A 22705-nucleotide genomic window follows, 5' to 3' on the forward strand; every position below is an offset into this window, starting at 1 on the left:
CTGAGTGGAATTGCGTCTCTCTGAAGGACATAATGAATCGTGAAAATAAAATCAATTAAGACAAACCGTTTTTTCACAATGCAATAAGAGTTATGAAACAAAATGCAGCCATTTTTTTTATCCATCTCAGGGGGCGGCCATTTTGCCACTTGCTGTCAACTGAAGATGACATTGCTCAGGACTCAAGCAACGACCAATCACAGTTCACCTGTTTTCTGACGCTCACCTGTTTTCTGAGCTGTGATTGGTTGTTACCTGAGACCTGAGCAACATTGATCTCAACTTCAGTTGACAGCAAATGGCAAAATGGCCGCCTCCTGAGATGGATAAAAATGGCTGGATTTTGCAGAAATATTTTGGGAGGGTTGATTTCCCCTTTAATACATCATTTTTACCGTAATAACAAACAAAAACACGCATATACCTGATTCTCAGGCAGCAGCTTTCCCGCTAAATCTGGCAACTTTTCAAAGCCTCTTGGTGCCTTTTTTTTGTGTCTAAAGTGGCTGGCGACAAATTTAGTGACTTTTTTTTCTGGTGTTCTTACTAACTTGTTGCTTCTACTCAACTTCTTCTTCTCTCCTACAGCGTCCATTACTGTTACACGCAAATTAGGCAATGATGTCATTTAGCGACTTCTAGCGTTTTTTAGGACAGCCAATAGCTACTGTCCTTACTGGGGAGTTGGCAACACTGCTCCCTGGGTCAGACGAACGGCTGCCCCTTCAACATTAACTCATTCACTGCCTTTGACGGCTATAGACGTCAAAAATTCATTTGAACTATTTCTATTAGTTTCCCCTCCACTTTTGTTAACAAGAGTATGAAAACCTAGACATTTTGTTTTATGTACATTTAGAACAGATATAAAATTTGTGATTAATCGTGAGTTAACTAGTGAAGTCATGCGATTAATTACGATTACAAATTTTAATCGCCTGACGCCCCTAATTTTTAATAATCTTTTCTTTAAAAAAATAAAATCCAATTTTTAAATAATAAAAAATAACTAGTGAAGTCATGCGATTAATTACAATTAAAAATTGTAATTGACTGACGCCCCTAATTTTTAATAATCTTTTCTTCTTCTTTTAAAAAAAACAACAAAAAAATTGATTAAAAAAAGAAATTAGCAAAAGTGGAAAAAAATTTAAACTAATAGAAATAGTTAAAATAATTTTTGGGTTCGTCTATAGCCATCAATGGCAGTGAATGAGTTAATCTATTATCGATCTACAACGTACATACCAAAAATATATTTCCGTCAACCTGGGAGGGGTTGGGGACTCCCCATTAGTCCTGACCTCTGCACGCCCCTGCTGCTGACACAGGGCGCTAATTAACTTGGTGGTGTTGAGAGTTCATCAAACGTGCATGTTCATTCAAATTTGAAACTTCGAATGTGCACCACTTAAATGAAGAAATATGAATACTATTGACTATTATGTGTATTTTATGAAATATAGTCAAGTTCCTTGCAAGCCAAAGGTTTAATCTGACATTTCTCCCATGCTGTGGTTATCGTCCTGAATATGGATTATGGATGTGGATTATGGTAAAGAGCGTTAAAGTCAACCCTCATAGGAGTTTTCCCTTTTAAATCCCTGCCCGTGTTCCCCTGCTGGAGTCTCACCTCGTTTGTATTCCCAAAGCAGAACCTCCTTCCGTGCCCTCACTGTAAGGGTGGCATTATTGACTCAGCAGGGGGATGAGTGCGGGTCACAGCCAGCGTTTAACCCTCTGCCTCCCCAGCGGCCCCACTACCACCTTCTTGAAAGGCCTTCGACTAACGGGTGTCGCGCAGAATTGTCTCCATCCTTTTGTCTGTGTAAAAAATACAGTGGGAGGGGACCATTTTAGCTGTTCTTGAGAGCTGAAATGGAGTAATTATTTTCTTTAGCTAGCAAGAGGGTATGTTTGGATGGCAGACCATTTTATAATGTTCTTAAACAATTAAACAGCAACAAAAAGTTACCAATGACAAACCCAATATATACCCCAAAAGGTTTGGTTTATGTTTAAATTTTCTTAAAAAAAAGAAAAAACTAATTTAATCCAGTAATCTGTTGGCAAGGAGGATAAATTTAATGTAGTTTGGAAATATTGTACATCGTGAAAAATCGGTTTGTTGTTGTTTTTACTTAAATTTCGAAATGGTAAATGGACTGCTTTTTATATAGCGCTTTACAATGCCTCAAATTCACATACACATTCATACACCAGCGGTCGGCTGCTGCCACGCAAGGCATTGCCAGGTCCACTAGGAGCAAATTGGGGTTCCGTGTCTTGCTCAAGGACACTTCAACATGGTCACTAGGGTTGAGGATCAAACCCACAACCTCACGGATGGGAGTTGCCCACTCTACCACTGAGCCATGCCACCCACAGCAGTTGTTTATTTATTTTTTTATTTGAAGTTTTTATTAATAATATTATTATTTTATAGTTTTGTCGTTGTTGTCGTTTTTATGTGAAACCGATCCACGGTCCAAAAAACCCCGACTTAAAGCATTGCTTGTACAGTTTCCAGACAAATTATTTATTTTTCTGTTATTTTCAAATTGTTTTTCTCAAAATTGGAACAAATCAGATGTCGACCCGTGTTAAAAACATTCGCGTGTAAACAGCCCCTGAGTGAACTAGAAGAGTCCAGTGGGAGGAGTTCTAGGGAAGATCTGGGTCATGTATAGCTAAGAGGTATTGTACACTAGATTTGTGTGTGTGTGTGCGTGTGTGTTGTGTGTGTTCTGCCTCTAAGGGGAAGCATTGTTTTTCAGTTTGTTCACCAAGAAAAATACTGTTAGATGTAGGTTTGTTTGATGATGATGATGATGTTTGATCTCCTTAGAACTACATTTGAAACGTGGCAAGCATGGGCAAGTGGCTAGGACAGTGTACTGTGTCAGTTATTAAAGATGCATTGTGCCGTTAAAAGGTTAAAAGGTAATGTTAAAGCTTTTTCCACATGATGCATGCGCCACCAATGCCCAGATGAGTATGAAGAGCCCTGGCTGTTTTACTCTGACTGCACCTTCCAGCTTTCATCTTCTCGTTATAGTAGAGTGTGCAGATCCTGCACACAGGGAGGGGATGGGCGGAGTTTTTGTTACCTCATTTGAAGTCATGTCTTCATTTGTCAACTGTGGCTGTCGCTTTAAGCTTGTGCACCATAAAACAAGCCTGACACAGATGGTGCAGTTACGCTTTGGGCCAGAGGTGGCAGTTGCGAGTGAAAAAGTGACAAACTGCACAAAGATCATTTAATGTTGTGTTAATGAGTACTTTTTTTGTGCCTTTTAGCTCCCAAAAATGTATGAGTACATTCTATTTTAAATATTACCATGCTCTCAAAGATGTATGTATGTATTTTTTTTTTTTATGTTTTTTATGCGAGAGCATACATAAGGCTTTGATGCAGCCTCTGAACTGAAGAGAATGGTTGAGCCAATGGTAGTTATTACAAAAACGGCCAGCAGGTGGTAGCAAAGTTTAAGAGATCAACCAGGGCCAAGTTGCAACAAGCTCTTTTTGCCAGTGTTTTGTGAATAATGATGAAACATAGCTATATTCTAATGCTAATTGCTGCAAAACTGAAACCGATAGAAATATACATTTTTTCCTGATGAAAGAATTAAGAGACTCTAATCTTTCTTTTGGTCGGTTCCATGTTTTTATACACAATATTCTGCGGGCCTTGCAAAATCAGTCAAAATCCAGTAAAACAGTCGGAAGCAAAGGGGGTTGCTTCCATGAAAATTGGCTGGGAGTGAATGAGTTAAAGACTTTTTAGTTCACTTGTAATATTTGTGTTAAAATGTAATGTTATGCACCATCATGGGCAGCATATTTGTAACAGCCCCGTTTTTGTTTGTGGATAATAGTTAGCGCCGTTAGACTGTCTGCGGTGGTGAAGCTGCGAGCGTGAGGCTCTTTGCTAAATCATTTTGAATAAAGTTCATTTTTAATTTACCTAATCACAATTTTTTCACAAAATTTCGGAATATCTCCTCAAGCTGACTGATTTTACTGCTTGTGTTAATGAGCAAACACTTACAAAGCATTGGCATGTTAGCATTGCAGATGTTAGCTTGCAAGAGTTTGGCTATTTTGAATACTTTTTAAAGACATAAACTCCTTTTTGTTTTTGCTTGATTATTATTCACTTGAGGACTATTCTGTGTCAAAATTTAGTTCATTCTATGAAGCTCAGCAGCGGTACTGCTTGCTAATGAGCAAGTGCAGACAGCATTTGAATCTCGGCATTTTGCCTGCTAGCTCTACTGACAGTTAGAGTTTTTTTTTCTAATGATTTTTTTTTCTTGATTATGATTCACAGCAACATTTTGTGTCAAGATTTAGTTTATCCCATCAAACCAAGCCGTAATATTGCATGGGCTAATGAGCAAAAAGCCATACAAAGCATTTAAAAGTTAGCCAAGTCAAGTTTATTTATATAACCCTTAATCACAAAGGTGTCTCAAAAGGCTTCTCGAAGGCCCACAGTTCAAAGAGATTAAAACAACATCCCGTGGTCTAGACTCTCCATCCAAGCAAGGAAAAACTAGAGAAAATCCATTTTGGGAACAAGGAAGAAACCTTGTGAAGTGATCACACATGCAGGATGACCAGGCTGCAATGATTGCAGAGTGGGTAGCCTAAAAGTAATCACATATGATCAATAGGCTACATAATATTAAACAGCACAGGAGTCCATTTAATGAAAAGAAGTCTCAAAAGTAGCCAGCTCCAAGTGGTCCTTATCAGGTCCTGTCCCTGTCAGTGGATAGAGGACCCACCAAAGCAACAGAATTGTTGGCATTAACCTACTAGAGTTTTACATTTGTGTGTTTTTCAGAAATGTCCTTTCTTCTGGATTTTGAGTCACTTGTCAAATTCCAAAATATTCTCTCAACTTAGTGGTTTATACTGCATGCGCTAATTAACAAAGCTGTACAAAGCATTGGTTCCGATGCTAACAAGTGATTGCCAGTTTTCCTTATCATACTGAAACTGCTTTCTTGCTTGATTATGATCACTTGAATGCCATTTTGCATCAAAAGATCAAGCTTTGAGCTGATGGACAAGGACACGAAAAGCATTGTCAATGTTAGCTTAGTTGGTGTTAGCCTCCTAGAGTTTTACAGTTTTGTGATTCACTTAGAGAGTCGATATTCTGGATAGCCTATTAAACCAAGCTGTCATACTGTTTACGGAAATGAGCAAAAGCAGGCAAAACATTGGAGTTTCAGCATTTTTAGTTTTGCCTGTCTGTTGTCTTTAAACACTTAGAAATGTTTTTTGCTTGTTTATGATTCACCTGAGCAGCGAACACTATTTTCTGTCTACATTTTGAATATTGTCGACGTACAAGCTGGTGACCTAGTTGGTGTTAGCCTCCTAGGGTTTTACAGTTTTGAGTCAAAAATCACAATATCCTATCAAACCAAGCTGCCATACTGTTTACTCTAATGAGCAAAAGCACAGAAAACATTGGAGGTTTATCATTTTTAATGTAGTCTTTCTGTTGTCTTTAAACACGTGAAATGCTTTTTTTTTTTTTATACTTGTTTATGATTCACCTGAGCAGTGAGCAAAATTTTCTGTCTAAATTTAGAATATTATCAACATGCAAGCGAGTTATCAAAGTGTTCACTTTCTTACAGTTGAGATGTAACCTTTGCTAAAGGCTGTTTTGAGTTCACAATTAGCAGTCTGTCTTTCTACTTTTTAAGATTTTGAACAATTAACCATTACAGAAATTAGGCAGGGTTATAAATGAAGCATTTTACTGAAATATTGATTCAACCAATGCCTAGCGTGTTTGTGTGCTGCTATCGCTTGCTGTTGATGTTAGTAGCTTGGAGTGAAATGCCAGCATGTCTCTAAGCATCAAATTCAGCCACGATTTGCAAAAGATTAAAGGTGCGCCTATATTGCATCTATCCTAGTTGCTGTGTGGATAAAATTAACCTTTTCCCTTGATTTATGCCTCTGCTGATGCATCGTGTCAAGCCTACTTTTCAATTTTACCTCCTGTCGTTTGTGCCGCCTCGCGTAAATTTATTGAGAATCTCCATCATTTATTTCACGCAGAGTTCAAAGGGTGAAAACCTGCTGTCCTGGACTGTCATCACATGACACGTGAGTGACATCTCTTGGAGAGCCTCCGCTGACTCGACGTACTTGAGCTCATTTCCTGTCGGTCTTGTTGGCTAGGAGAGAGTCTTTCTGCTCCAAGATTTTGCCGATATGTAGAAATGGCACTAATTGTTTTTAGGCAAGCAGTATGTTCTGTTTGAATTTTGTAGAGGAATCAAGGACTCTCTATTCCGTTTCTCACAGAGACTCACCTCCTGATTGTATCTTGTAATAGGAACAGTCGCAAAGCATACACTCATGACTAATCAGATTTTTGGAAAGATTTTCACATGGCTAAGCACAGAAAAAAAAAAAAAAAACTATGTTCAGTTTTTAATTATTCATGTGTTTTTTCTTTATACTTTCACACCTTTTTTCTTTTGTTAAATTGGCAGTGTTTGAATATGTCGATGGTTGGCATAAATTTGCTGAATGGTGATTGGAGGGACGCTTTGTCAGTTCACGCAAGGCTAACATTTTTCAAGAATGACATTAGAGCTGTGCATGGCGTTCGACTATATTAGGGCAAGATGGAATCAAAATCACAGTATTATGAAACAATAGTTATATTTTCATGACAAAGCTTTAGTTTAAAGCTGCTCAACGCAGAAAATCCCATTACGAATCTTAACTTCCAATTGCGGCCAAAACTGCACACACCCTTCTTCACGTACACAATACGCACGACATCACATCCACAGACATAGGGCGGGAAATTCAAACCCGAATCCAGTCAGAAAACTATTGTCCAGAGGCTTGCAGGAGTACCCATTGTGAACAGCTAAGGTGTTAATCTACTAATTTGAAAATGTTTCAGTCATAAATGGTCAGTTAAAAAGGCTATATATATAGTAAAGCTATTTTTGGGCAAATTGTTACAAAGAGCAGCTTTAAAGTAACACTAAATGCTTTTTCAACCTTCAATTCATATTTTCATAATTCTGCAGCTAGATTAATGAAACCTTTGTCATGGCCGGAGGGCGTCTGTATCATTTTTACTGGCACTAAACAACTTTGAGGTGGATGGTGTGAACTCTGCCACAAAAAAAAAACTACAAATGTGCAGACTGCTTTACGCCATATGTCCTTTCTTCAGTCGTTCCAGACGGAAGTCGAGTCAAACGCAATTACTGTTACCATGGAGAAGCTGCAAAAACCCCAAGAAACGAAGATTTTTGTCTGAGGCGACAATAATAATGATAAAAAGCCTACCTGGATAAAAGCACAGTACAGGATTTCACTCGCAAAGACGAGAGGGGATTTCCAACAGACGCTGCCTTTGCGGGGACTCGGCTCTTTTTAGTAGGTAGCTTTCCATGCTCAAAGCAAAATCATTATGCTAATCGGAAAATTGTGTGGTAGCAATAAATAGCCATCAGCTTGACAGCTCTCCTTTCCACACTAACCCGACGCAACACTCAAAAGTTGTGTGCTTTCTTATTCACGAATGCTTGTGAATGCATGGCGTGAATGCAGCGTTTGTGTGTATTGACCTGTCACACGTGACATCACAGTCCTCATGGGAACGCCCCCTCGGGGACACTGGACGTCAAAAGAGCCACTTGCCTGTATTGTAATCATTGAATCTCGTACAGCGTAAAGTCCTTTATCTAATCGATTATCTGATAAAATGGTCATATCTTGCTGTACGGTCGGTTGTACAGACAGACAAAGGGGTAAACCAAATGTTGCTTTTCGTCACATACCTACTAATGAAGGCGAACGACGTCGATTGATAGCAGCAATCAACAAAAAGGACTGGCAGCCCACAAAGTATTCACGGATTTGCAGCGATCATTTTTTGCGACGTTAGTAGATAAATGTTGAAATTAGTTTATAAATGTTCATGCATTTTACTAGTAAAAAAAAATGTACTAACAAAGATTGTAACAGGTGTTGAATTGCGTGTTTCAAATCACATATAGTGACACAGATAGTTAGCGTCCACGCCAACTGCACGAACACACAGCTTAGTTTTAAAATGTACCTTCTTCAAAACTATTAAGTGCATTTGACTGTTTAATAATGGGCGATTTTGTCTTTGTGCTTGGAGTTTTTCACTCTGGAGCCGGAGTCATATTCATGAAATTACCGCATAGCTTGTGAAGAGGGTCTTCTGCCCAGATTTAGTCGTAACTATTTTAATTTACTTATTTCCTCAATAGACCATTTGTCTGTGGTTGAAGTCAATGTGTTAGTATGATTTCTTTGTAAATCTTATCTTATGCCGGGTGTCGGTTTGTCTGGAGGGCCTCCTCTATTTCCACAACAATAGACCATTTGTCTGTGGTCGAAGTCAATGTGTACTGAATGATGTCAGTAAAAGTTTTATCTCATGTCTGGTGAACTCCGGGTGGGCTGGGGGCTTGGGGGTTTTATGGTACCGCCCTTCAAGATAGTATAAGAATGTTGTGAGTCCGCTGTAACTTCACACTAGTGAGAGGCTGCCGCTATTGTATGGGAACTCACTTTTGCCCGGAATAATCTGTAGAAATAAAAGCTTCGAAGTGACTGTTCATCGATCTCCAGCCTGCATTCGTATAACCAACATTCTCACTACCCGAAAGAAAACGAACACGCGAAGAAAAGATCTTTTCTTCATTACTTGCCACTATGATAGTCTTTTGTTCCATGCTAGTAAACATAGTAACATAACGTCATCACAGCGTTTCAATATAGAACGGACTGTGTAAAAATAAGTCAGACTGCGACAAGCTTTTGAACCAGCCCCGGTGTAAGGAGAAGAGACGGCATTGACTACATAAAGATATAGGTCGTGCCTTGTGAATTCCGGCAAAGTCGGCGATTTGATTAATTTGGTAAAAACAGCAGGCAACAGAAGGTAAGGGGCTGTTTTCAAACTAGCAATCTCCAACTTAAGTAAATATCGCGCTCTATGAGTCCTGACTAAATGTGCAACTTCGACTGACAGGCGAATTTCGGTTGAAGTAGTAGATTCCATGGCTTTATGGGCAATAATAACTTTTAATTTGTAAAATAAAATATTTTGCTGCGAAAGCATAAACAAGCTAAGGAGGCTGCGCAAAACGACTACGACACGGCTATCCGCCATTGTTGTTGACAGACTGACGGTTCGCGCGCAGTCACGCGAGAATTGGAGCACACATCATCAAATGACGACAATGCGAGGAGTATCCTGGATATGGTGTCCGGATGGACACGTTTTGAAATCTTTTCACTCTGGAGCCCAGTTTCAAAAGTGATCGGTTTCAAGCTCCGAAACCGCACCCTCGTGTGGACAAACGGCCTAAACGGTAAGAAACTTGTGAGGATAAACGGGCTTTCGTGTGGACGGGGCCTGAGGTAACATGAACTCAAACAAAACTCAAAACATGACATTTTCTATACACTTTGACCGGAATGGTCACTTTACTTACACACTATATGGACAGAAATATTGGCCATTGAAGTTACAAAAAGTGAAATTAAGACAAAATATGTAGTCACTCATTTTATAGCTACTTCCATTTTTCTATTTTCTCCTACGGCAACCTTTTCGACGCCACTCAACGGTTATGGCTGCGCACCAACATCTGTGAACGGTTGTGCTGGTTTAAGCTAATGTTTTAATTGGTTCCTGCGAACAGAGGGCGAGTCAAATTGCTTTAGAGTCCCCAAGGCTTACTGTCTTAATGAGATATTCTCTCCTCTCAGGGATCACAGGGGTCCTGACCCATGTTGTCACTTGGATATTATCATAGACCACAGACACACAGAAACAGCAGAAATGAAGTGGATGTCTTTAAACACATTGGGGAGTGTATGTATGTATAAGCTTCTGTGAAGGAGATATCTGAGGCTAACTTATGTGTGTTCAAAGTCTGGCTTGTGGGTGGCCTACGGCATGCTTAAAAAATGAATTCATGCAAGGCTGCCAAAAAACATTTGTCAAGGTTCTTGGGAACTTTTTTTCAGAACTAAATTTATCAACACTAATTGAAAAACTTTAATTGTTAAATTTCTTATTTTTTTTCTTCTGGAGAGCTCAGTATTGTTCATTCAGTAATTTTACCGATTTGACATGTCATCATCATTGCTCTTTTTTTTATTTTATTTTTTAAATATAATTGTTTTTTACATTTTTTTTTATTTTTAATGTGGGTGAGTATGTGTGCGTGCGTGTGAGTGTGTGTGTATTCATTAGTTCACCTAAAACCTATTAAAAAATCCCATACCGTTCACCTAAACCAAACACTTCCAGCCAGTCGTGAGGCCGTCAGGAGACCCGAGGAAGGACCAAAGAAAAGAAAGGAAAGTGATTAATTGTTAAATTTCTGTTAATAGGTGAATAAGGGTAATGCCATTCTTTTAGGATGATAAAAACAAAATATTATGCGTTGTAATTTATTTGAGAATGTCTTAAATTGCAAACATATGTTTGAGCAAACAAACAAGGAGGTCCTCATTTTATGAGGATAGTTGTATATCACAAGAAACAAAATAGTCAATATTATGACAAGAGTCATATTTATTTAAAACAATATAATTGTTTTTGTCAACTCAGGGGCGGGCACACTTGGTCCTCTTCCCTTCTCCAACACAGCTGATATATGATCAGCTCATCAGCAAGATCTGCGTAAGCCTGATAACGATCCTGGTGATTGTAATCAGCTGCGTTGGCGCAGGGAGACATCCAAAACCTGCAGGATTCCGGCCCTCGATGACCGAGTTTGCCCACTACTGTTCTAACTGTTCGATACCACTTTTTTCCCCCATACCAATGCTAGTATTCACTTTTGAGTAATCACCGATACCAGGTACTATTATGACTAGTACTTATTAAAGATAAAATTAACACAATGATAGATAATTATGAACAAAGGCCTTTCTGTTTTTGTGACACACATGATGCTGCACCGATGTGTCAAACAGCCAACTACTGGCAATTTTTTTTTGCCTTGCGTCCTTTGTGGGTACTGTACTACATACCTTTAAATAAGGCCGTATCAGGCCGATGCTGATACCTGATGTCGCTACTCGCCCATCCCTAGTTTTAACAATGCTTATTAACAATAAATCGACACCTTTGCAAAGTCATTTTATTTCCCTGTTAAATGGTGCCAAATTTGTAGACTTTACCGATTCCTCTCAAATGCCTCACTTTGCTGTTACCATTGACTGTTGTTTTGACCTGCGGCTGGTGTCATTTGACAACACATGCACTGGAACCTGAACATGTGGAGGAGCATGATGTTCAACGATGAGTCCAGATTCTGCCTACGGCATTTGGAGAGTGAGGTCAAAATGAGGAGACGAGGCGGAGAATGCTATGCTGATTGCCGTACTGATAAAGTAACAACTTTTTGTGGCGGCGGCGTGATTGTGTGGGGCGGTATCTGCCTCACTGGAAAAACGAGGCTCGTCATCATTGGAGGCAATCTCAATGCAGAAAGATATCGGGATGAGATTCTGTAACCAGTGGCGATCCTATACATCCACAGCCTGGAACCAAACTACAAACAACAGCCACTGTCAGTGGTGACAGCAAAATAAGCTGTTTGGTTTTGGCAGAGAAAAAATGGCAACAAGTCCATGGGTGCATTCAATTGATTATCGTCTCCAGAAGTTGAGAATGACGGCTCGAAAGGTTATACTTTCAAGCAAGCACGCCGAGATGTCCTTGCGAATATTCTTGTTAAGCATTTTTAATGTTCCCCTCTTCCTCTGCCGGTTAATATCACAGCTAACAATCACGACGAGATGGAGCGCAAGGAAGGTGACGTGGAAGCTGCGGTCGGCCGCCACAAAGGCCCTTTTGATAGCGGCCGGACGAGCACTAAAGATGGGAATCTGTTGGGACCGTCAGCGTTTCATTTTCGTAGCCTCTTCACTGTGACAAGCAAAGAAAGAGAAGTAGTCGATGCCGCTTAGAGAGCCATTTATTTTTCTTGCCTGCCGGCCCTTTTTTTGTTCAAAGGGCCTTTTGTTTTTGCCAATAACAAGAGATATAAAAGATAGAGCTGATAGCAGCATATACAGTATGACACCTACATCCTTCCCACCAGCGAGGCAAAGATGCAGCAAAGATACCTCTGTGGGGGTGCCTCAGGCCACGTACCTTCTCTTTCTTGCAGAAGCCTCCTGGGGGAAAAAAAATGCAATTGATCGGATACGCCTTGTTTAAAACCCCAAAGGATGTGTAGGATTAAGCTGGCAATCGTTAGCTATAGAACATAAAGAAATGACAAGCGTGGCCTTCTGACTAGTACTGAAAATCGCATAATAATGAACTTTTCCATTGAACAGAACAAAAAGTATTCTCAGTAAATTGTGCTGTTCATGTTAATCTGCATATTTTTCTGATCTTTCTGTGATGCCCTCAGAAGCCACTCAAATGCCCTACTTAGTGTAACCAGATGTTCACATTTGAAAACGGGACACTTACCTTTTTCACCGTATATCAAATATACAACACATTCTCAGATCAGCCGGGCCGATTATTGGTGCCGATATTCGGCCGATATTCTGCATTTTGACAAACATTGGTATCTACCTTTTTTAAACAATTGTCAGACGATAAAATATATATTTAAAACCGAATGAACCTCAGAGAACTCCCTAAACTTTTTGTTAGAATTTTAAAACAAATATGCAAATCTGAAAAGTTGTTCAAGTTAAGAACTGGAATTTGTATTTAAAAAAATGTTCACGCCAATTTTTCTTTCCCTTTACTGAAAGAAAGAATCTCAGCTCCAAATATCGGTCCTTTGCTACCAATAATCGGTGTCAGCCTTGGGGAACAAAACATATTGGTCTATCTCTACTAACTCTTTGACTGCCAAAAACGTTAAATAACGTTTAGTAAAATCCTAGGGAGGAGTGCCAAAGACGTTAAAAGACGTTTGTTTCAAAACAGAGGTGAAACTAACCATTTTCTATTGTTGATTACTGAAAAACGGAATAAGGTAGAAACAAACTTTTTTTTTCTGACGAAAGATGAGAGTCCAATCTTTCATTTGGTAGTATGTGTGTTTCCATAGTCCAAACACAACATTTTCTGTGGACCTTGAAAGACCAGTCAAAAATGCTTAAATCGGCTGGCACCCACGGCATCCCTTTTCTGAAAACGTCTGGCAGTCAAAGAGCTAGTAATCCATCCATCCATCCATCCATTTTCTTGGCCGCTTTTTCCTCACAAGGGTCGCGGGGGTGCTGGAGCCTATCCCAACTGGCTTCGGGCAGTAGGCGGGGTATACCCTGAACTGGTTGCCAGCCAATCGCAGGTAGTAATAACAAATTTAATCTAGTCTATTTCTAGTACTTTAGCTAAGGCTAAATGCTAGTTTGACATTTCAATAGCGCTAAACAAACCATTGCACTCACCTTTATCCAACCATTTTTGCTTGGTCCCAGCAGCTATTGGAAGCTGGCTGTGCTGTATTTCGCGGCAGTCCCACATAGGAACATTGGAAATATTTCACCAGAAAAGCTCAGCTTGCATTGGGTCTGCCCGGCAACCCATGATTCTTAGACAGAGAAGCAGGAAGTAGTTCTAGTTCCGGTATGTTGAATGCATGACAAAAATGAAAACGCCGGGACGTCACCTATGTACAAGTTGGACAAACAATGCCGAAATCCTGCAGGACTCGGGTCACAAGGCTAAAAAACGGCACTGTCCTGTTTAAACCAGGAAGTCAGATCATATAGGCCTGCTCTAATGTGTCATGTTAGCAGAGGTGAAGCTAGCAGCCCGCCGACTAACAATGTCTAGCAGCATGATGGAAAATTTTAGTAGATGCCTGAAAAACAGACAAGGTTCTTCTCAAGAAGATGAAGAGATGGGGTCACCATCCTGGTGCCCGTGCCATCCTTCTTCAGATAGGAATCTAGTTGAGAGTGAATCAGCATCACCTATTCTGGTTGTAGCCAACTGAGGCTAGTGCTGCTTTTATTTGTTCATATCCACTAAAATAAAAAATGCTGTCACTGCAGTCATCGAAACTGCTGATGGGTTCTTCAATTGTTGCTGTTTCATATCAGTGACAATAACTTTCAGCTTCAACAAAACAACGGATGCACCTATTGTCTGCTATTCTTTTCATCCTTTTAAAAAATTGCCTCCATTGCGGCTCCGCGACAGGAAACGCCAACGGCGCCGGGCCCAGGTAGCCGCTTTGACTGACAGGCCGATTTACCGTCGCTGTTCCTCTCCAGCAGGCCGGGAAATTTAGATCTACATTCACTGTGCTAATGTCAATCAAGCCGCTCCGTTGCCGCTCGCAGCACTGCGGTACTCGTGCGTGCGTCCCGAGAGTTTGTGTCAGCATATGCGAGCGAATTAAGTGTGTGCGCGCGCCCACGAGCCCTGAAGCCCGCAAAAAATGAGTGTGGTGACCTGTGAAGACGCACAAAGCTCGTCACACTGCAGAGCCATCAAAGAGGGGGTTGTTGCCAATCTAATAGTACTCATTGATGCCCAAGACTGGGGTTGAAATGTGGAAAGGGCAATTTCATTCAATTACCGATTCATTTTTTTATTTATTTTTTACTTTTGAAATTCATTTTTGCTGAGGATCAGGGGCTCTGTACCTTTCTGGGATATGTGTTTCAACACAGAATTGATGATAGACCTATTATTTATTGGTGAGAGCTCGACACCAAAGCTCCAAACTTGAGTTTTTCTGCAAATGACAATAGGCAAAGCTAGGTGAAAGCTGCTTTCAACTGATTGATGGTGTATAGTGATAGATATTGTAACATTTTTAATACTTCATTTTATTTTATTAACCATTGTTACACATTATTAACATTTTAATTATTTATAATAACCTTGTCGAAATGTTTTGTGTCCTGTGCAGAGCAGATAGTGTTGACTTCGTATAGGCTGACCTTAAGCTGGGACATACTATTTAGTCTAAAAAAGTTCCTTCTCAGCGCTTTGTGCGAAAACACATTTGGTCCTTGAGAACAGAATCTGGTTTGAACACCCACACCTGACTCTGTTTTCGCCATCGCTCACGGAAAAGTACCAGAGAGTATGTTTTGTCTACAAATGAAAGAGAGGAGGTCTTTTTAACCATAAGAAACCGTTGTGCACGCGGAAGAGCTACATTTCGCTCTGAATCCCACAATGTTTAAGTGATGATTAGAGGCAGTTATTTGTCCAGAGATTCTCTGTTTTTTATTAAATCATTTTTGCAAAGGTGTATTTTTCTTGCATTAAATCTATCTTCATTTTTGGAACACGCAAAGAGGACAAAATTCCTTTATTCCTCTTCAATAGCCACCGGTTTACACTCTAACGCTAACATATAGAAACACTCCCACCACGCACAGGTGTGTCCCCTAGCTAGCTAGGCTACGTTCACACTGCAAGTGTTAATGCTCAATTCCGATTTCTGAAAAGTGAAATCAGATTTTTTTGAGTAGGCGTTCACATTACCTATCAATTGCGACCTCAGTCTGTCTGCTGTGTGGACATAATGCGTCCCCAAAGTGACCCGCATGCGCAGAAGAAGATACAACGTCACTCACAACACTGTGTTTGCGGAAGTAAATACGTGTGAACCAGCGTGTCAGGGCCACGGACTTTTATGAGTCCGTCGTCGGGGCTCATATTTTTACCATCTCATATCTACAGAAGTGATGCAGAGGAAGTAGAAATAATATTTTGTGAAAATGAGGCGTACCTGTTTGAGCGCCTCATCTCACGGAGACATCTCCTTTTTTTCCCCTCTCTAACAATGACGTCACGTCATTGCCGCATGTAATAAATGAGCCGTCCACGAGGCTAAATTACTAATATCACCACCACAAATGTCATCTTTATACTTCATGTTTCAAGTAGGATTAAATTATATATCGGATATATGCGACCTGGCCGTTCAGACTGCGGTCGCATTGCAAAAAAGTCAGATACGTAGCCGATCTAGGACCACATATGAAAGTGACCCAGGTCGGATATGAAAAAATCGGAATTGAGCCTTTCAGACTGACATAAAAAAGTCAGATACAGGTCGCATTTGGGCAAAAAAATCCGATCTGGGTCGCATTTGTCTGCGGTTTGAACGTAGCCAAAGTGAATCAGTAAGCAGGGTAGTCTTTATTGCTCATTGAAATTGTCAACGTGGTGGTGTACAAAATCGGTCACCAAGGTCGCAATCTGGCCACTACATTTTGCAACGTTTCCACACGTTCTAACAACTTTTTTTTTTATTTATAAGGAGCTAGCGACTTGAATTTATGCTAATGAACAGGCTTAAGTGCAATAATTTTTTCAATGTAGCTAGCTAGATGATGTAGGCTACACTGCTCCTACTGACAGTGGGGCCACTGCGAACAGATAAGATAGCTTACAAAAGCAGTCACCATTGCCAAGTTAGTGATCCGGTCGCTATATTTAGCGACTTTTTCAACTCTTCTAGAGACTGTAAAAACAACTAGCGACTTTAATTGCCACTAAGAAACAGACATGAGTGAAATTGTTTTTCCATTGTTTTCATTATGACAAAAAAAGGAGTCCAGGGCAAGGCAACGGAGTCAAATGCATGAAACATTGCCAAAGACATGTTGAACTGAGTCAAGACTTAAGGCTCAAAACTGATACTGTCCGTGTTAAACCGAGACGTCTGTTCAATCGATGTCATATTAATGTCACAACTGGAACCAGACACTTCAAAGACATGTCGGGACTCGAAAGTATCCCTACTAGCAGACTTTTTGGAAGCTAGCTAACACTATTTGAGCTAATATTAAACAAAAGACATAACAAAATAATGTATCTGTTTGATTTTGGTTTTGACTTTTCGCAGCTATCACTGTGCCGCTGATGATTTCTCCTGTGGTATTTTGGGGTTAATCAGACCTGGCGAGTTGAAAGGCAGAGCAGATTGCTCGTCAGGGAAAGTCTCCGCTTCGGCTGGCCCGCTCTCAGTCTCATAACCCAAAATGGCTGCTTGCCTCATTGGCTTGCCATACAACTGCCTCTCACAGCCAGGCCCTCCCGCATGCATGCACATTTGAATTCCAAGTGCTGTTTGCGTATTACAGTCATAATGTAGCAGAGTTGGTGCTGCTTGAGCGACTCGGTGGTGCTCTGCCAGGGAACGTCACGGAGCAGGCCCATCCAGAGACGGATAGCGGAACCGCTCGGCACTGCAACTCACAGCTCTGACCCAGATCCCGTCTGAAGAAGGCTTTTTTATCTTCTCTTCCTTTAAAAATAAAATAAAATCAATATACGTTGTTTTTTCCCTTCAGAACAAAGACTCAGCCAGCTCTCAGATATGTGCCTCCACTCCCTCATTTGCGCATTTCCATCCTTTTCTATTTCTGTGTTTTTTGGTTTTATAAAGATGAAACCTAGCTCGTTGGGAGGGATGCTCTCTGGGGTCTGCGTGATGAAAAGGTGTCAGCCGAGCTTGCAAATGGAGAAAAAAAGAAGAAAAAGAAAGAAGCGGAAGAAGCAGTTTTCTTATTAGCGACAAATGTTTGTGTTTGGTTGGCTTTCTCGGTCGAATTTTTAATCAAACGGCGCACTTCCATTGGCTTAACCTTGTCCAAGGGCCTTGCGTGCGTCGTTTTCCCATGGTTCCTCCAATTATCCAATTAGACGAGAAGTTTGATTAACATAAAATCAATTAATGCAATAATTAGAGTTCTTTTAATTAAAACAGCAGTATGAGTTTTCCTCACAATTATTTATTCCATAATTAATAAGCTGTAATTAGCATTGCCGATACCACAGTTAAACACGGCGATAATCCCGCTGAGTGAAGTAGATGCTCTAATGCTCAATTGCAAGATGACCAGACCTGTACTAGCGTAGTCTTGTGAATCCCTGTTAAATTTTTTAAAAAAAATCAACATGAAGCATGGCTAATTGTTACCATGTGAACCACCATCATCTGAAATGTAGTAGAGCTTTAAATTTGAAGATTCATTCTTAAAAAAAAAAAAGAGAGAAATTAAACTGATGGCAAACTGATTTAATGCGGACTCTGTTGTTTACCAAATGCTCCTAAATGAGGGTTGTCAAACTCATTTTAATTCAGGGAAAACTTTCATCCAAAAAAAAACAGTATGCCCATGGTTATGAGTAATGATTGGTCAAAATACAGTACAGTATGCCCCGCCCCCCCTCCATTTAAATAATTACACATACAAATAGTGTAGTCCAATTTATTATCTTATTTCAGAGAAATATGAATTTTATTAACAAAAATGAGCACAAAATGTTTGCATCAAATCTTGAATTAAGGGCCAAATTTCAGAATGTCATTTAAGTGGTCGTCAATGTGCCATCCAGTGGACAAATTTAGCAACAACAGTTAATTTTATGTAAAAAATGTGGTTTGTGTTCTGTCGTCAGGGGCCAGACTGGACCCCTTGAGGGGCCAGTTCTCATCCGCGGGCCATATGTTTGACACCCCATGTGCTAAATAATTTAACATCTCGTAGTGTAGTGTTGCATTTCCCAATTTTCTTTGCCCACATTAAAAAACAACAACAAAAACAGATCACTGTAATAACTTGTAACAGGCAAGACTGGATTTTGCCAAAATGCATACTGACATACCACAAGGACAGTGCAAAAGTCTTAGCCCACCATTAGACTCGTTTTAACATTGTCATCATGACTATACATAAAAAGGCCACTCGGTATAGTATAGACCTCCACCAAGGTAGAACTAATATCAAAAATTTAAATAAATCACAGAGATTTGTTTAAAGTTTGTTGGTGCAACTTTTTGTTTGCTAGCAGGCTACCTCAAAATGAAGTAGCGAGAATACGCTGTCACGTGGCAGAAAAAGGCATGCTTATTTAGTGCTGCTATTTGTTTGTCATTTTAAGGTTTTATTTTGATGGCCTGTACATGTTTTTCATACAAGTATATAGGCTACGATAATGAGGAGAAGACCTGTGTCCACATTTGCACTACATTTCATAGACATTGCCACTGTGGGAATGGAAATCCAGCATAAACCAACATTCCAAGCTTGTACATTGTAAAACTCCTTCTTCCTTTGACACGCCTTTGTCGCCACAGCTAAACCGATTTTCTCTGTCTTGTCTCGCAGCTCAAGGTGATATGGCAGCTAATTAGCCGAATTATCAGTGACCCCGTTAACAAGCCCTTCATTCAGACTCGCGCTTCCCCTCTGAGAGCCCAACACCGCTTCCCATGGCGCCCCGAGGAAATGTCGGCAAGGATGTATTAAGAGTGAATAACCCGAGACACTTAAAGACAGAACGAAGGAGGGGAACATGATGACAGATAACAGATGGCTCAATCCCACGGAACATTTTTGCCGAGGAAAGAGAGCAGCGAATAGGCCAGAGTAATGATTTGAGTGTAAATGAAGCTGGACAGTCCGGCTCCTCCTCGCGGCTCACAGCATACAGATGGCACCGCTAATTGCACACTGCAGCCAGCGTTCCTCTGATACGCAATCTCAAATCCAGCTGATGGGACGAGCGCCATTTTCTGCTTCTGTCTCGGTGACGGTCAGCGCGGCTGCTGGCTGCTGGATAGCTCATTATCGTCCACAGAGATGCTGCGACAAAGACGAGTACTACTGCTTGTTGACATTTAGCAAGTGCGCACTCTGGTGCATGTAGGGTAGTTAACATATAACAATGTATGTCGAATTAACTCATTCACTCCCAGCCATTTTCACAGAAGCAATCCCCTTAACTCCAGGCTGTTTTACTGGATTTTGCAATGCCCACAGAACATTGTGTTCTATTGTTATAAAAACATGGACCCTACCAAAAGAAAGATTAAAGTCTCTTCTTTAATCAGGAAAATAGTATATTTCTATCTGTTTCCGTTTTGCAGCAATTAACATTAGAATATAGCTAAGTTTGATCATTATTCACAAATCTATTTAGAATTGTAATTAATTGAGGTTTTTTTTCAACATGGCCCTGGTTGATCTCCTTTGCTCTGCTACCACCTGCTGGCCGTTTGGGTAAAAACTACCATTTCTTCAATTGTTCTTTGCAGTTAAGAGGCTGCATCAAAGCCTTCTGTATGCCGTCCGTCCGTCCGTCTTCTTCCGCTTATCCGGGGTCGGGTCGCGGGGGCAGCAGCTTTAGCAGGGAAGCCCAGACTTCCCTCTCCCCAGCCACTTCAGCCAGCTCAAAAAAAACATTGAAACGTATAAATACGTCTTTGGGACACATAACTCTTTTACTGCCAAAGACGTTAAATGACGTTCTGCAAAAACCTACGGAGGAGCGCCAAAGACGTTAAAAGACGTCTACCCATTTTTATTTTATTTATTTTTTGAAACGGGTGGAGTAAAGCCTTGCCCAGCCGTGGTGAAAGTTTCAAGCAGGTCTAGTGAGCCTAATGGCTATTTTTGGCCCCTAGAGGGCAGCGATGACTCTCTTTTGACAAGATTGGGTAGGCGTCAGTAGAAGACGTGAGGCGGAGCTAGAGGGGACAATGGCTGGGGAAGGGAAGAGAAGAAAACATTGCAACCGGTTTGCAAGCAGCTCACGCTGGAGCATTTTTTTTCAAAGACGAAAAGCATCGATGCACATTGATGACGACGATGATCATCATCTATGATGATGATGGTGACTCCGAGGTTGGAAGCGTTGACGCGGCTGTAGAAGACGTGAGGCGGAGCTAGATGGCTGAGGAAGCGAACAATGGCGACCGGCAGCTCACACTTGGGAATTTTTTTCAAAGACGAAAGGCATCGACCAACGCTAAAGAGCACATTGATGATGACAATGATCATCATCGATGATGATGATGGTGACTCCGAGGTTGACGCCGAAGTTGGAAGCGGTGACGCGGCGGCTATGACGACGTCATAAAAGTTCACGGGCTAGCGATGCTAACACCGGAAAACGCGGAGCACAACCGAGCACGCTCAGGCGGACGTTCAATCGGACGACGAAGAGTACTCCGAGTCCAATACATATTCATCGGAGGAGTGGGTACAGTCTGCTACTTGCTATTTATTCCCCGGAAAAAAAGGCCGTCAAGAAAGTGTAACGTCTGCACGCGAAACGGACAATCGAAGTGATTTGTGATCTGTTGTGCAAATCCTGCTCCCTCTCCTTGCACGCAGGGCAGTGTTACAAAAAGAAAAACTGTATTTGAAACATCCACATAATTGTAAATAGTACCACAGTTGCACACATTTGTAAATAGTTTGCGAAATTGTTTTGTCAAATTGTTACACTGAATGGAAATAAACGTATTTTGCAATCCAAAAACACTTTTTCATTGTTGGTGGTGGTGTATTACAGAAGTAAAGCACTATTTAGGTGTTTGTGGCATCATTCATGGACAAAAAGAAGTGTAGAATTCACTAGAGTGCATGAAATAACATTGTTTCACAAAAAGCTCTTTTTCTCCGCTTTTTGTTTCAAAAACAGAGCATTTCGTTGAAACTAATCATTTTCTATTGTTGATTACTGAAGAACGGAATAAGGTAGAAACAAACTTTTTTTTTCTGATGAAAGATGAGAGTTCAATCTTTCATTTGGTAGTATGTGTGTTTCCATAGTCCAAACGACATTTTCTGTGGACCTTGAAAGATCAGTCAAAATGCTTAAATCGGCTGGCACTGGCGACATCCCGTTTCTGAAAACGTCTGGCAGTCAAAGAGTTAAAATCTTTAAAATAGAACATATTTATAATATTTTTTTTTTTTTTTTGGGGGGGGGGGGGAGCAAAGGAGTTAAAGGGGAATAATTTTTTTGATAATATGTTCTATGCAGCCATACTTGTCTAAATACGTTATTCTGGTTAATATTGCGTTAGTAGTGAAATATGGGGCAGCAAAATCCAGCAGTTTTTATCTATATCAGATGACATGGCAGTTGCCCGGGTCTTAGGTAACAACCAATCACAGCTCAGCTTCAGAAAACAGGTGATCTGTGATGGGTCGTTGCCTTAGCCCTGAGCAACTGTCATGTCACATTCAGTCGACAGCAAGTCGCAAAATGGTCACCCCGAGATGGATAAAAACGGCTGGATTTTGCTTCATAACTCATATTCAACAAATGTAATATTAATCAGAATGTCATGTTTAGACGAGTGAGGTCACATATAACATTAATTGTCAAGAAATGTTTAAGGTTGACTTCCTCTTTAATGCTTTTGTAACCCAAATGTACAGCTAGAGGGATGATTTTAGCATTAGCAAGCTATCATAACATTGTCTCGTTGAGTCCATTGTCACAGCTAATACATGAGCTACATTCAGCCCATTCTGCAGCTAATAAATCCAGCACACCTAATATTTTAATTATCAACAAACTATTTTTTTTTTTAAATATTTTAAATAATTTCATTAAAACAACTTGTTAATTAATTTCATGTAAACATTATAGTTGTAAAATCTACAATTTCAAATAAAAATAAAATTAAAAATTAATTTGGAAAATTTGGGAACAGAGAGTAGACTGCGTGCAGCGAAAAAACGGGCGCATCTTCACTTTTGTGTTGGGACGAGTCTAGTGTAGCATGTTTATGAATTTGGTAGACCACATTATGCCTCGATAGCCGTTCCAGCGTAATCTATAGCAAGCCAAAGTTTTGTAAATGTGGGATACATATTTGCCAATTGTATGAATGAC

This window comes from Vanacampus margaritifer, chromosome 11 (assembly GCF_051991255.1).
Source record: "Vanacampus margaritifer isolate UIUO_Vmar chromosome 11, RoL_Vmar_1.0, whole genome shotgun sequence".
NCBI classification, from domain to species: domain Eukaryota; kingdom Metazoa; phylum Chordata; class Actinopteri; order Syngnathiformes; family Syngnathidae; genus Vanacampus; species Vanacampus margaritifer.